This window comes from Lichenostomus cassidix, unplaced genomic scaffold (assembly GCF_008360975.1).
Source record: "Lichenostomus cassidix isolate B80296 unplaced genomic scaffold, HeHo_3.0 HiC_scaffold_43, whole genome shotgun sequence".
In the NCBI taxonomy this organism is placed as follows: Eukaryota; Metazoa; Chordata; class Aves; order Passeriformes; family Meliphagidae; genus Lichenostomus; species Lichenostomus cassidix.
In genome coordinates this window covers 4567023-4579868 of record NW_028147635.1, presented here as the reverse complement: position 1 = coordinate 4579868, position 12846 = coordinate 4567023, and the positions used below count along the sequence as shown (strand labels likewise).

Here is a 12846-nt window from a genome sequence, read left to right as displayed (position 1 = left end):
AAAGAGAATCCCTCGGGTCTTTAAAGTACAGAGCAGTACAAGCCAGTTCAATAAACTCTGGTTCAAAACAGAAAACAATATTATACTGGAACTCAAAAGTGCAAACCCATGCACTGCAGATAGAGATTTCAGGCTCACTGACAAGTAACCTGAAATGGCATTTTCCCTACTTTTTCTTGGGCAGATGATTTGTTTTCTATTGGCAGGGATGGAACTGCTAAACCTTTTGCTTCAATCGTAACCAAAAGTAAGTCCCTCCTGTTGCAGAAAAAAAACATTTCGTCAGTTCTGGGTTGGCTTTTTTTTCTCTCCCACGTAGTCTGGATCGTACAGAAATGGATTCAGATTCCTGCTGGCAAAGTCAACAATTGCAAGCAATTGCCGTTTTTAATATGCCCTATCAAAGGGAGGAAAAAAAGTTCTGCCACAAGAGAGTGGGATCTTTCAGATCCCCAGAAGTGCTGGGGCTTCTGATTTTATTAACAAGAATTTGAGAGGGGCTAAATTTTAAAAAGTCAGTTAGTATTGCTGCCGTTGTCTTCCAGAAGCACAGGAGTCATTCAGGCAGAAAGACAATCGATGAAAACTTTCTATAAATCTTTCAATGTCGATTTTACAACATCAAGTGTGCAAATCATCATCTCACCTGAATGAGAAACTTCCAAGTCACTTGCTACAAGCCAAGAAAATGTAAAAGAAACTGCCCTTAGCACTTGGCATTACCCACAGCGTGCCTGGTGGCAGCCAAAAGCATTCCAGGACTTTGTGCCTCTCTGCCAGAGTACAGAGAAACACAGAACCCTGGAGCAGCTTCTCTGCAGGGCTGCTCTCAATGAGTTCTCCTTCCAGGCTGCACTCCCATCTGGAATACAGGCTCTGAGTAGGGATTTCCTGCAGTCAGGCACAGAGATTGCAAGGGAGGACATGCTCACGTCAAATAGCTCCTCTCCTGGCTCTTGGAGACAGCAGGAGAAGTGACAGATCGCCTGCCTGCTTTCTTTACTCCCAGTGGTCTGCAAGAGGGGGAACTTTTGGGGCCTCTCAAATTTCTTGTCCATTTCCGTGCTTGTCTCGATTCTGCCCCACTACAGGAAGTTCAGAAAATGGCAAAACTAAATGAAACCCACACAGGAAACAACCTTACTCGCCCAGCTGTGCTGAGGCACCTGCTCTGGGAGGAGGAGCAAAGAGGTAGACCGGCACTGGAATGTCCAAAAGGAGTACCCATTCACCACAAGGCCTGCAGCCAACTCTTTGTGAGTGAAGCTGACCCAGTCTCCTTTGGGAGTCAGCTTCCCAAAAAACGTGTGGGAGCAACAACCACCTCAGTTAAATGATGGGCTGTCTTGGAATTCGAGGGACTGTAATGGCTGAGGGACGCTGCCAAGGGACCTCAGCAAAGCCCTGGGATGCACACAGCCACCTCTTGGGCATCATTGCTGGCATCACAGCAGCTCCAGGGAAATCCAAGCAAGATTTTTGGCTATTTATCCATGTGCCAAGTGCTCCAGGTACCGCACCGCTTCTAACGGATTGGTACGGGAAGGGAGCAGTGCCGCCCTACAAAGCTGTGCTTGGGTTGAAACCCAGAGAAACCCAGCAGTGCTAGCGGGGGGCTGGTCAGCCACATGCTGACACAGCCTGCTGCCAAAACCTCCTCCGACAGAGGAGGGCTGGGGTTTTCTTGTCCCAGGAAACCAGGATTTTCAGAAAACACAGCAAAACTTGTGTCAAACCACCAAATATAGGTAGACAACTTACAGGGCTTTTCATTTGCTCAGGAGAAGATTTGTGACCAACAGGAAACAGCTGTGGGAAGTTTCCATTCACATTCCCCTTAGAAGGTTGATAACACTCTCCTTTAGAGGAGAAGGATCATGGCTCTAGTGCCAAGCTAGGAAGTGGAAAGCCCACATGGGTTTTTCAGACCTCACTTTGGTCATTGTACAAACCCACCTCCGCCTGGGCCCTCTCACCTTCTTTCCAGGGGACCTCTCCGGACTCTTCATGGCTTTCCTCTTCAAGTCAGGCTTCCTTGCAGGTGAGAACAACTTCTTCTCCCCTGGAAGGAAAAGGGCAATTTCTCCTCACGCAAATCCCCAGGCCTGTGGCCACTGGGGATGAGAGTGTCACCCAGGAGCATCTCCCAGGAGCCTGGGCTACGGAAAGCCTTTGGCACTGGCCTGGAGGGAGCCCTTGTCCTTTCTCTTCTCAGTGAGCTTGTGAAGGGCTGGCTTCAGGTCTTTTCTCTTGCTGGGTTCTGGCTTCACAGTTCCCTTGACTTTCAGCTAGTCCTTGGAAGACTAGTCTGTGACCTCCGAAGGACCAGGGTGCCTCTTCACCTCCCTGACTCTTTTGGACTGGTCATGAACCAGGAGCTCGCCAGGCCTTTTGGTAGCCACAGCCTTCCTGGGCAAGGCCTCCTTGGTGGGCACAGGAGGCTTCAGGAAGCTGTGTTTGGTTTGAAGATGAGGTTCCTGAGGAGCATTGGCCACAGCTCTTTTCAGGATCCTTGGTCACCTGGCCAAGATTCTTGTGGAAATCCTTGGCCTTTTCACCAGAGCTCTTGTGAAAATCCTTGGCCACTTGGCCAAAGCTCTTCTGAAGGTCCTTGCTAACTTGGCCACAGCTTTTTTTGGGAAGTCTTGGTCACCTGGACAGAGCTGTTGGGAGAAGTCTTTGCCACTTTGCCAGGGCTCTTCTGAGAATCTTTGGCCTCTTGGTGAAAGTCTTTCTGAGAAGTCTTGTCCATTTAGCCACAGCTCTCGTGAGAAGGCTCCGTCGGCTTGGAGTGCTGCTGGCAGGAATTGCTGCTGATGCCTCGTTGCTGCTTCTTGTGGCTAGCACAGGTCTTTCCCATGAGAACTTTCCCCTGTGTTTTACAAACAAAGATAAAGTTTGGATGTTATTGAAACAGTGTCTCGAGATTTGGACAGTTCAGGCCTGGCCAATCGGGCCTAGGGGGAGGTTTCTGACTGACCAATCTGGGTGACCTCTGAGAAGTCTATAAATTGGAATCAAAATAATAAATTGCTCTTTTCTTGCCACACTGAGAACCCGGGTCCTTTCTCTGCTAGCGGCTCAACAGTGACAGCTTCTTACCCTCCTCATGCACATGCCCAAGGCCAATTTCCCTGGGACTCTTTCTTGGCACTGCTCCTTGCTTTCTATTGCTCAGCCAGTTGCCAAGCCACCACTTGTTAGAAGTTGATGGCTCAGGCTGCCAACAAAAAGAGAAAAGAAGGATTCAAGCCTTATGCCTTTATTGGCTGTTTCCACCCTAGCATAGCTCACAAGAGTCCAGGGACCCTTGCCTAGAGGTCATAAAGTCTGGCCTTTTGCCTATGAAGAACTGACTAGAAACAAACAGGCCATGTGCACTAACTTGCTCCTTGAGCACCATGGATGGAAATTTGCTGAATAAAAAAGGATAAACCAGCTCATGGCAAATAGCTAAGCCTTGCCTGGAGTGAGAAGGGTCTTACAAATTAGTATTTTCAGGACAAACCAGGCAGAATTTGTTAACAGAGCAGAAGCACCTGCTTCCTTCCTAAGACACCCATATTGCAGTGGGCAAGAGGCCGTGGAAGCAGTCGTTGTATTCACCTCATGTGCTGGTAGGTCCAGCACCCATGGAAGCTTGTTCTTCTCGCTGTCACCGGAGCTGATCACTTTGTCAGAGACTGAGGCACTGTGGGAGTCTCTGGTGCTCCCTGACTCTGAGCTGCTGGGCTGCGCTGGTGCCATCCTCTTGCGCTAGCACTGGAGAGCTCTGCAAAGCCACCAGGAGATTGAATGAGACAGTAGCAGGGGGGAAGGTTCCTTCCTTATTCCACTGACACGGCAGCATTCTAAAGCTGAAATGTGTGTGTGGACCCTGAGAGGAGAGGGGAGAAGGCCAGAGGAATACATTGCTGTAGGAGAAAAATAAAGCATCAGCATAAAAACCCTCTGGGAATGATCAAACCTTTAGCTCACATCCAGCCAAACAAACATACACAATTCAAATAGGCTATAGAAATTTTATCTTCAGCTCAGTCTGCCACTAGTTACATTACTAGAAAACAAGCTGAGGTTTTTAGAAAGTCCATCTGAAATGTTATATGCGGCAGCGCAGTCTCACAATTCACGGGCGACCACCCCACGCCACATAAAGAGGGGGTCACCTGGGGCCGAAACACGCCAGGGGCACACGTGGTTGCAGCAAGCGGTGGAGCTGCTGGGGATGTGAGTCGCTGTGGAGGCGCGGCGATAAAAGAAGTGTAGGATCAGAATCTGATTTCCAGGGAATTTATTAAGGTCCACAGGTGAGGGTCTGGGAATGGCGAAGAGGGACGGAGAGGCACGGGCTGGTAAAAGGGGCTGGAAATCCAAGATGGCGAACCCCGAGCGAAGCTCTCGCAGAGGGTTAAGAGGAGGAGGAAGAGGGGAGTGGTTAGCTCCAAAGAGCCAACCAGGGAAAGCCAGAGGGGAGGAGACAAGGAGGGGAAAATGGTACACCAATAAGTTTACAGCAGGGGAGGGTACAGACTCTGGCTAGGGAGAAATTTCTGGAACATAAACCATATACAGAAATCCTATTAGCACACTGCAACAGTTATATTTCTTTGTGTTGCTTCTTAAATTAAAAAAAAAAAAAGAAGAAGAAGAAGAAAGAAACAATAACACTCTTTAGAAACGTTTTCCCTGGGCACTTGCAGGAAGTTAAGCAATGACATTCCTTTCAGATTCACTCCCACAGTTTTTGTAGCTGTGGCTTTACTAGTTGTCCCAGGCTTCAAAACCATCTCCGGGAATGATCAGGTTCAGCTGGTATCCCTTAGCATTTATGTCAGTCCAATGCATTATTAGTAGGTTAAGGAGCACAAAGTGTGACAAGATGTTAAGCACCACCAATTAAAAGAAGACAAAACTTCAGCCTGCTACATTAAGACTTGGAGTTTTTTCTTTGGTTTTATTTTGTTTTGTTTTTGCACCCAGGCATTGTAATCACAACATGGTTTTGTGCACTTGGCATGGCTGGCTTCATGATAAGACTTGATGATCTTCAAGGTCTTTTCTAACCTAAACCTAAATTTTATGAGTCCGTGAGTCCTGTAATAATAATTTTTCTGTTGGAGAAAATTCCCTGCTCTGAAGTTTTCTCTAAAAAAATCAGACTGATAACCCCAATTTACGTTCATTCCAGGTTCTTTTAAGTGAGTACCCAGCAGAGCTGGAAACAGAGTCTGGTTACTTACGATGTTCTTGGCTGAGAACTTGGCAACATTTCTGAAGCTGTGCCTCCCTGCTCTGGAAATCAAAAATGAAAAGGTTGCCTTTTTTTGCCTCACTTGTGGTGTGTTTTACCCTATGGTCTCTGAGCACCAGATTAGAGAGTCACTTTCTTCCGGGAGGGGTTTGCCATCAGGATTGTTCACCACTCCAGATGGCATTTTCCTAATGAAATTCTGCTTGTCCTCTGCTGAACTGCTACCTTGTGTTCTAGATAATGATTCTTTACAGTTTCTTAAGCCATTCCTAAATTCATCCCTGCTCAACAAAGCAGAGGAATTCCCACTACTCAATCAGCATAAATACTTGATATTCTCTGCAAGATACGACACATGGAATTACCTGTCAGCACAGAAATAACTGGGTTTTCTTTGCATTTCTACTTACTCTGCTTCTGTGCTGCAGATTTATCAGGCTGGGATTCCTGGAATTAAAGAACAAAGTGCAAAATAACTTATAATGTAGCTTTACAATACAGCTAGTGACACCAAAATTGTGTTGCTAGCACGTTAGGGGCATGTGCATTTTTTAATAAATTATTTAAAAACATTCTAAGAGCTGCCAAACAGCTGAGCTGAACTTGTGCTAAGCAGAAAGATCTCTTGCAATTTACGAGAAGGCCTGGCAAAATTGGGCCCGCTTACTTTTGTTGGCCATGGAAAGTTGTAAATCTCTGCTCTCCTAGGCATCTGAAGAGGTGTCAAGAAAGGTGCCAGTCAGCTGCTCATTTCCTGGAAAGAGAGGGAGAGAAGCAGCTCTCAGGAAGTATTTTGCACCCACCCATTTCCTTAGTGTATGCAAAATACAGTCAAACACAGAGATCTTCTATTTAAGAGCACTTACTCTCAACATTTCTTCAACAGATGGCACATTCATGGGCTTCATTTCCTGAAACAAGAACGAGGGAAACAGAAGGAGTTTGTTTGGGTTTTTTACTAACTGACATGTGCTCAGCAACCATTGGCTTACCAACAGCTCTACAAATTTCTTGCACATGTAGTAATAATATAAGGCTAGTAAGGATTAAAAGGCCCATTGGAAGGGCAGGTAATAACCAAGACCGGGCATGCAGAGAGCTGAAGCCACCACTGTCAACTCCTCCTCCTCCGAGATGTCTGTCTTCCCTTTGGAAACTGGCAGTCAGGGAACACTCTTTGCATTTCTAAACTCCTGCCACTACTCATATTCAAATCTATTATTCTTCTTATTTTTTTATCATCATCATCATCATCATCATCCATATCATCATTATTTTTAAAACTGTATGTTCCTGCAGTCTGCTCCCCTTATGGAATCACAGTTTCCTTAAGTTGCTGTTGAAGCAGCTAAGCCCTGCCTGCAAAGGCACAGGCTGCTTCTGCATGTAAGAGTTGTGCAAAAAATATCATCAGTTAAAAAAAACCAAACAACACAACACATTAGAAATAATAGCTCCAAATTCTTCTAAGCCAGCTCTCAAGAAACAGGAATATTTGTCATTCACCCAAATAAAATCAGACTCCTTGTTGTACTGAAGTTTAAAAAACAATGACCTGGCTATAATGCAACCCCGCACAAGGTGCAGTTTGTGTTTGGCTTCCAAGTCACAACACTGCTCCTGGTCAGGTAACTCAGGCTGGCCTCCAGTCAGGGTCCTTCTGCCAAGACTGAACTTCTGCCAAGCAGAAGGATCTCCTGTAATTTATCAGAAGCCCTCGCAAAAATGGCCCGGGTTACCTTTGTTGGCAGTGGAAGTTTGGAAGTCTCTGCTCTTGTAGGTGTCTTAGGAGGTGTCAGGAGAGGTGGCAGAGAGCTGCTCATCTCCTGAAAAGAGAGGGAGAGAAGCAGCTCTCAGCATTTTTGCTGATGGACACAGAGGAAGTTTCACCCTTCTGAGAGTCAGAGGGAGCGAGCTCCTCATGGATTTGTACAGGCTTCCCCATGGAGGTCTGTTCTTGAAGAGCACCTACCTTCATGATTCCTTCAATGGACTGTACATAAAGATGCACGATTGGCTGCAACAAGAAAGAGGCAAGAAATGTGAGTTTGTTTGGCTGTTGTACTCCTTGATAGGAAACCAGCATGCACACAGCAGACATTTGCTTCCCAACAGCTCTAGAAATGTCACGCAAGTCTGTTTGTAATAAAATGCCAGTAAGGATTAAAAGCTCCATCTGGAGGGCAGTTAGGAACAGAGAGCAGGAAAAGAGCAAGAGCTGAAGCCACCAGAGTCACCTGCTCCAAGAGAAATGTCTGGCTTCCCGGGCAGTCAGGAAACACTGCTTCCATACCTGACTGTTTATTGCTGTTATGAAAGAAGTAAGTTCCTGCAGTCTGCTCCCTTTATTGAATTTTGCTTTCCTTAAATTGCTACTGAGGCAGCTAAGCCTTGCCCGCAAAGGCACAGATTGCCTCTGCATTTCAAAGAGTTGAGCAAAAGGCTTCATGTGGTAAGAAAAAGCAGTTAGAAAGAATGGTTTCCAATTCTAGAGAAGCTCACAATTCAGTTCCAGAGAAGAAGGAATTTTTGCCATTCACTCTAATCAAATCAGTCTCATTTTCTGGAGCTAGAAAGCCCTGGCTAAAATGCAAGCCTTGCAAAATGCACTTGGTGCTTGGCTTCCAGTTCAGAACACTGTTTCTGGTCAGGGAACTCAGGCTGGCTCCTCCTGCCAAGATGGAGCTTTTGCTTGACAAAGCTACTTGACCATCAACACTGGGGCTCCTGGAAAGACATCCTACTACTTATTAGATGCAGCCCTTCAGTACATCAAAAGGTTCAGGCCTTCAGGCACAGGAGCTTTTCTGAAGAACTACAGGAGAGAACACAAACTTCAGACTAGGCACAGCTTATGGATAAGCTCTGCAAGTTTGGTTTGGTTCTAGTGAGCCTTTCTGGTACAAGGAAAGCACCCACATATGGAACTCATGCAAGACAGAGCAGACTTCATCTGTTTTCAGCCAACTTCAAGGGGTGCCTCTTCCTTCTACCTCAGAACAGAAGTGCTCTTGAGTCGTCCTGAAGTTCCAGCTTCCTGCCTCAGCCTGACTTGCCTTGGGCTATGAGGATATTTTTTGTTTTGTTTGTTTGTTTGTATTTTTTGTCTGTCCTTTTTAAAGTCACCCAAGGAACATGCGACATTCCTGTTCCTTTCTTCACTTCACTTCCCTTCTGCTTCCAGGCAGCAAAGACAAGCAATGTTGATTTCTGATGGCTGATTGCAGCACTATGCATTTCTTAGATTGAATAATTTCCCTTTAATTTTGTATTTTGCAGAAAGCCCAAAGTCATTCATTTTTGTGTAGCTGTTCATTTTTAAAGGAAAAAGGATTGAAGCAACATCTATATTTCTGGTTTGCCAGGCTTGCCTCTCTCACCACTCCTGCCAGTAGAAAAAATTCTGTTGCCATGCAGAGAAGTCAATGAAAAATAATTTGTCTAGAATGAGCTTTTTATTTTTCTCATTCACGCTCTTTCAAGGTATTTAGTCATTACTACATAACACGCTTCAAAACTCTGCGTTTGATACTATGCTTAGTCCACTTCCTGTACTATGAAAGCAGATACACTATGGTTTAAAACAATCATCTTTTAACTTGTGCCCATTCCTGTTCTCTGAGAGAAACAGAGCCCTATGACAGCAATGCCATGTGGAACACAGAGAGCCTAGCATGTAGCCTGAGCTTCGAGGATAATGCAATGTTCCCAAAAAGACTGAACACATCTGGACCCCTTCATTGCTGGTTGTTGTTGCTGTTGTGGTTGTTTTGGCTTTTTAAATGATCTCCCAGTTTGCAGGTAGGAGAGGAGAGGGGAGAAGGCCAGAGGAATACATTTTCCCAGGAGAAAAATAAAGCACCAGGATAAAAAACCTTCTGGGAATGATCAAAGCTTCAGCTCACACCCAGCCAGACCAATAGATAAGCAGGACCTCACTGCTACATTGTGAAGCTGCATTCAGCCAACTAAAGTTAAAAGAAAACTCCAGAACAACAAAAGTGGCCAGTGCCTTTCTGAAAGCCCCTATCCTCAATGGAAACAAATTCCAATAAAGGCTAACCAACTTCAGGATGGAATCCTCTTTTATTATTCTTTTTTTCCCCTTGAAGTTTTCTCTTCTTCATCTGTGTTCCTTGGTCAAGCCACAAACACAGGATCTACAGACACACTGCTGGAGGGGAGGAGGAGAAAAGAGGGGAACACTGGGGGATGTACAAGCCTGGTTCATAGGCAAACTCCAGCATGCCTGGATGATTAATTTCTAATTGATGCTTTCCTGAAAACCCCACAAAAGTGAAACCAGTTTTTAACAGCAGCCCCCGGCAGCCACAAACCAAAGGCCATAGCTACCAGAGAACCCAGGAACCCCTTCTTTCCCATCTCACCATTCTATGAAGAGTAGCTTTGTTTCCCCCTTCTTTGGTCTAGAGAGAGTAGTTTGAGAACACAACTGTACCTTGGAGGAGCAAGTGAGGAAGATGGCTTTTCCACAACCTGTTTTGTTCACAAAAACAAAGAGAAGAGGGGGAGTCAAGGTTAGCTCAGGGAACTGGGCACAGCTGATTTAGTGTGCCCAGTTAAATCATCTGAAGTGATTTATCTGAAGTGCAGATGATTTAGCGGCATGTCTGTGTGCCTGGCGTATGCACCATCTAAAACTGACTTGGGCGTCAGCATTCTCTTCACTGACACCGCTGTCTAACACACTCAGATAATGTTGTTGCTGACAATAAAGATAAAACGGGTTTCATGCTTCCACAGACATGACATGCTTCAAATGTTCATGAAAAACATCACCTTTGGAGATCACAGCTCTAACAAAATGTGAGTCACTGAAGCATTTTTCATTCATCTGCCTCCTCTGGCTCACACGTGTTAGAGCTCTGGAAATATAGAGCCTACTTCAAAGAATGGAAAAGAGGAAAGAGAAGTTTGCTCCCACATTGGCCCACTCAGAAACACTCAGAGGCACAATGGGATCTGGTTCTCAGTAACACCCTGCACTGGGACTGTGGGGCTGGTTTTCCTTGGTTGGCAATGGGAATTTGGAAGCACAGACTGGAGGTAGCACGTCCTGAGCCTTTGGATAAGGGACGCTCAGAAAAGGTAACCCCCAGCTTGAGGAAGGAGCAACTCTGACTGCCTCGCCAGAGTTGTAAGTCTGGCTCTTGAGCTGCACTAGACTGTGTTACACACACAGGCTGACAGGAAGAGCAATCTTTAAGAGACCTTACACATCCATCTTTATTTCTCCTCAGCCCACCCAAAACACACTTTTAGTGAGGGCAACATCTGCTGAGTGCACAGGAGCTGAACAATGTATTTTTTCCCCACCCATTTCCTTCATGTGTGCAAAACAGAAGCAAATACAGAGGTCTATTCTTGAAGAGCACCTACCTTTAAAATTTCTTCAACAGATGGCACATCAATGGGCTCCTTTTCCTGAAACAAGAACAAGGGAGGCAGAAGGAGTTGGTTTGGGTCAATAAGCCAGTAAGGATTAAAAGATTATCTGAATGGGAGTTAATGATGGAGGCCAGGTAGAAAAGCAGCTGAAATACCAACAGACACATCCTCTTCCTCAGAGAAAAATGTCTGTCTTCCGTTTCAAAGCTGGCAGTCAAGGGAACACTGGTACAAGTAGTAATCTCTTACTATGACAATTACTACTACTGTAACTACTTATCATCATTGTTACTATTACTATATACGAATATATAGTAATATATAATATATATTATATTATATAATTATTATTATATAATATATATATAATTATATATATAATTATATATAATATATATATATATATTATATATGGTACTTATATATATAATATAATATAATAAATAGATGTATTATAATATAACATCATATCAGTATCACATCGCTATCATATCATATTATATTATATTATATTATATTATATTATATATATAATATATATATTATATTATATAATATATATATTATTATATATAACTATAATAATATATAGTTCCTGAAATCTGTTCCCTTTTATGGAAGCAAAAAACTTCCATAGTTAAAAATTTTAAAAAAGACTGAGAAATAGGAGATGCGGAGAGCTTCACCGGTGCTAAAGTGCTTTTTTAGGCGAGAAAGCCACAAAAAGCTCTCTGCAGCCAGGCAAGGCTGTAAAAAAAAGGGGAGTAATGGAAGAACGCCTTCTGTTCACCTACTTCCTTCTGGAATAGCTCCAGCTGCTGGAGATCTGCACGCCTGAAGCTGGGGCAAGCTTCTTTTCTCTCCTTCTCGCTGCACCCTGTGCTGCGCAGTGCAAGCGCTGCCACATGCTTGCTGAAGCAGAAAAAGCATGAAGATCACACGAGCTTTCGGGTGGGAACAAGCAGCAAAGGCAAGAGGGAAAGTCAGGTTTTTTTCTCATCCTGAAGGTGGCGAAGGGAAAACTCAGAGCTGACAAACACATACCCCACGGGGCTGCACAAGTGCAGGGAAAAGCCTCCCTTGCCGGCGCGGAAGTGCTCTGGGCATTCGGTGATCCTTTGTTGTAGCTGCAAAGGCTCCAGAAGGGGGCTGGCTGGAAATGGCACTGCTTCCCCGCAGTGTTCTAAAGCTCTGGGCTGCAAGGTGTGACCAAGTTACTGCGAATCGCTCCCTTCCACAGCACGACTCCTGAGCGGGAGACACGCTTTGAGCCTGGCAACAGCAGGGGCTTTCCCTTGGAGTCCCTAGGGATGACTTTCTCTGCGGCTCCTTCCTCCGCAACGGGGGTCTCCTCACGCCCTTTCCCTGCCCCAGCGTGGGGGGCTGAGCCTGCTGGAGCGTGTCCATGTGTCCTCGAGTCCCTTTTGGCATCTGCGCATCCCTGCACGGCTCCTATACATCCTGCCGTCCCCTGGAGCCAGGCAGAGTGAGCTGCCTTTGCCCTGCCTGCCCCTTGGAGGGGGACGGGGGGCAGAAAGAGGAAGAGTCCACCAGGGCTCCACCTGAAATGACGTTTGGCCGCTTCTGGTTCTTCTCCCAGCTTTGGCAGCGGAGCGATGTCTCTGTCCCTGCCACCCGCTGGCCCTTGGAGTGCACCCAGGGGATCCTGTGTCACTTGGGGCGAACCCAAGCGGCCGCCTCGCTTTGAAAGGGCAGCTGTTGCTTCACTGGTGCATTTCTCGGCTTGTCAAAGCCCCTCCCTCCTACCTTTATAAACACAGCCCCTGCTTAAAAACACCAAACTGCTTTTTCTGGAGAAAAGGCATCGAAAGCTCGCCAAAGGCAGAAAGGATCACTCTGATCAGCCCTTTGCCAGAGAGGTTTCTTTAGTAACAGAGTAACACAGAGGTTTCTTTAGTTGCTACCAGGGACCACCCTTGACAGCCCGGAGTGAGTTCGTTGATGTTTTATTTTTCGGGTCCTCAGTCCTGTGGGGGACTGGGGCGGGGGGAAGTGGCTGCGGCAGAGGCTCCGGCAAGGCGTCAAAGACGCCTGCCCCACACCCAAGGGTGGCGCAAGATCTCCTCCAGCCCCGGCCTGTCCGCGGGGTGCTTGGACAAACACCAGCGGATCAGCTGTCGGCACTCTGCGGAGAGAAGCCAGCGAGCGCCGGTCACTTGCCGAAG

The 12846-nt window shown here is 46.0% G+C and overlaps 2 long non-coding RNA genes across 2 annotated transcripts in view; both read right to left on the bottom strand.

Annotated features, from left to right (window-relative positions):
• LOC146421261 (uncharacterized) overlaps positions 1 to 10779 on the bottom strand; it is a 16814-nt gene extending 6035 nt beyond the window's left edge. The window contains exon 1 of the long non-coding RNA XR_014848823.1: positions 10652 to 10779. This is a non-coding gene — a long non-coding RNA (uncharacterized LOC146421261). The remainder of the gene's footprint in view (positions 1 to 10651) is intronic.
• Positions 3100 to 7416, bottom strand: LOC146421262 (uncharacterized). Its single transcript, XR_014848818.1, has 8 exons — positions 7224 to 7416; positions 6991 to 7077; positions 6118 to 6162; positions 5919 to 6005; positions 5662 to 5698; positions 5241 to 5292; positions 3607 to 3772; positions 3100 to 3220 (listed from the first exon to the last, which is right to left on the bottom strand). It is a non-coding gene; the product is annotated as an uncharacterized LOC146421262 (long non-coding RNA).
• Positions 10780 to 12846: the final 2067 nt, after the last annotated feature.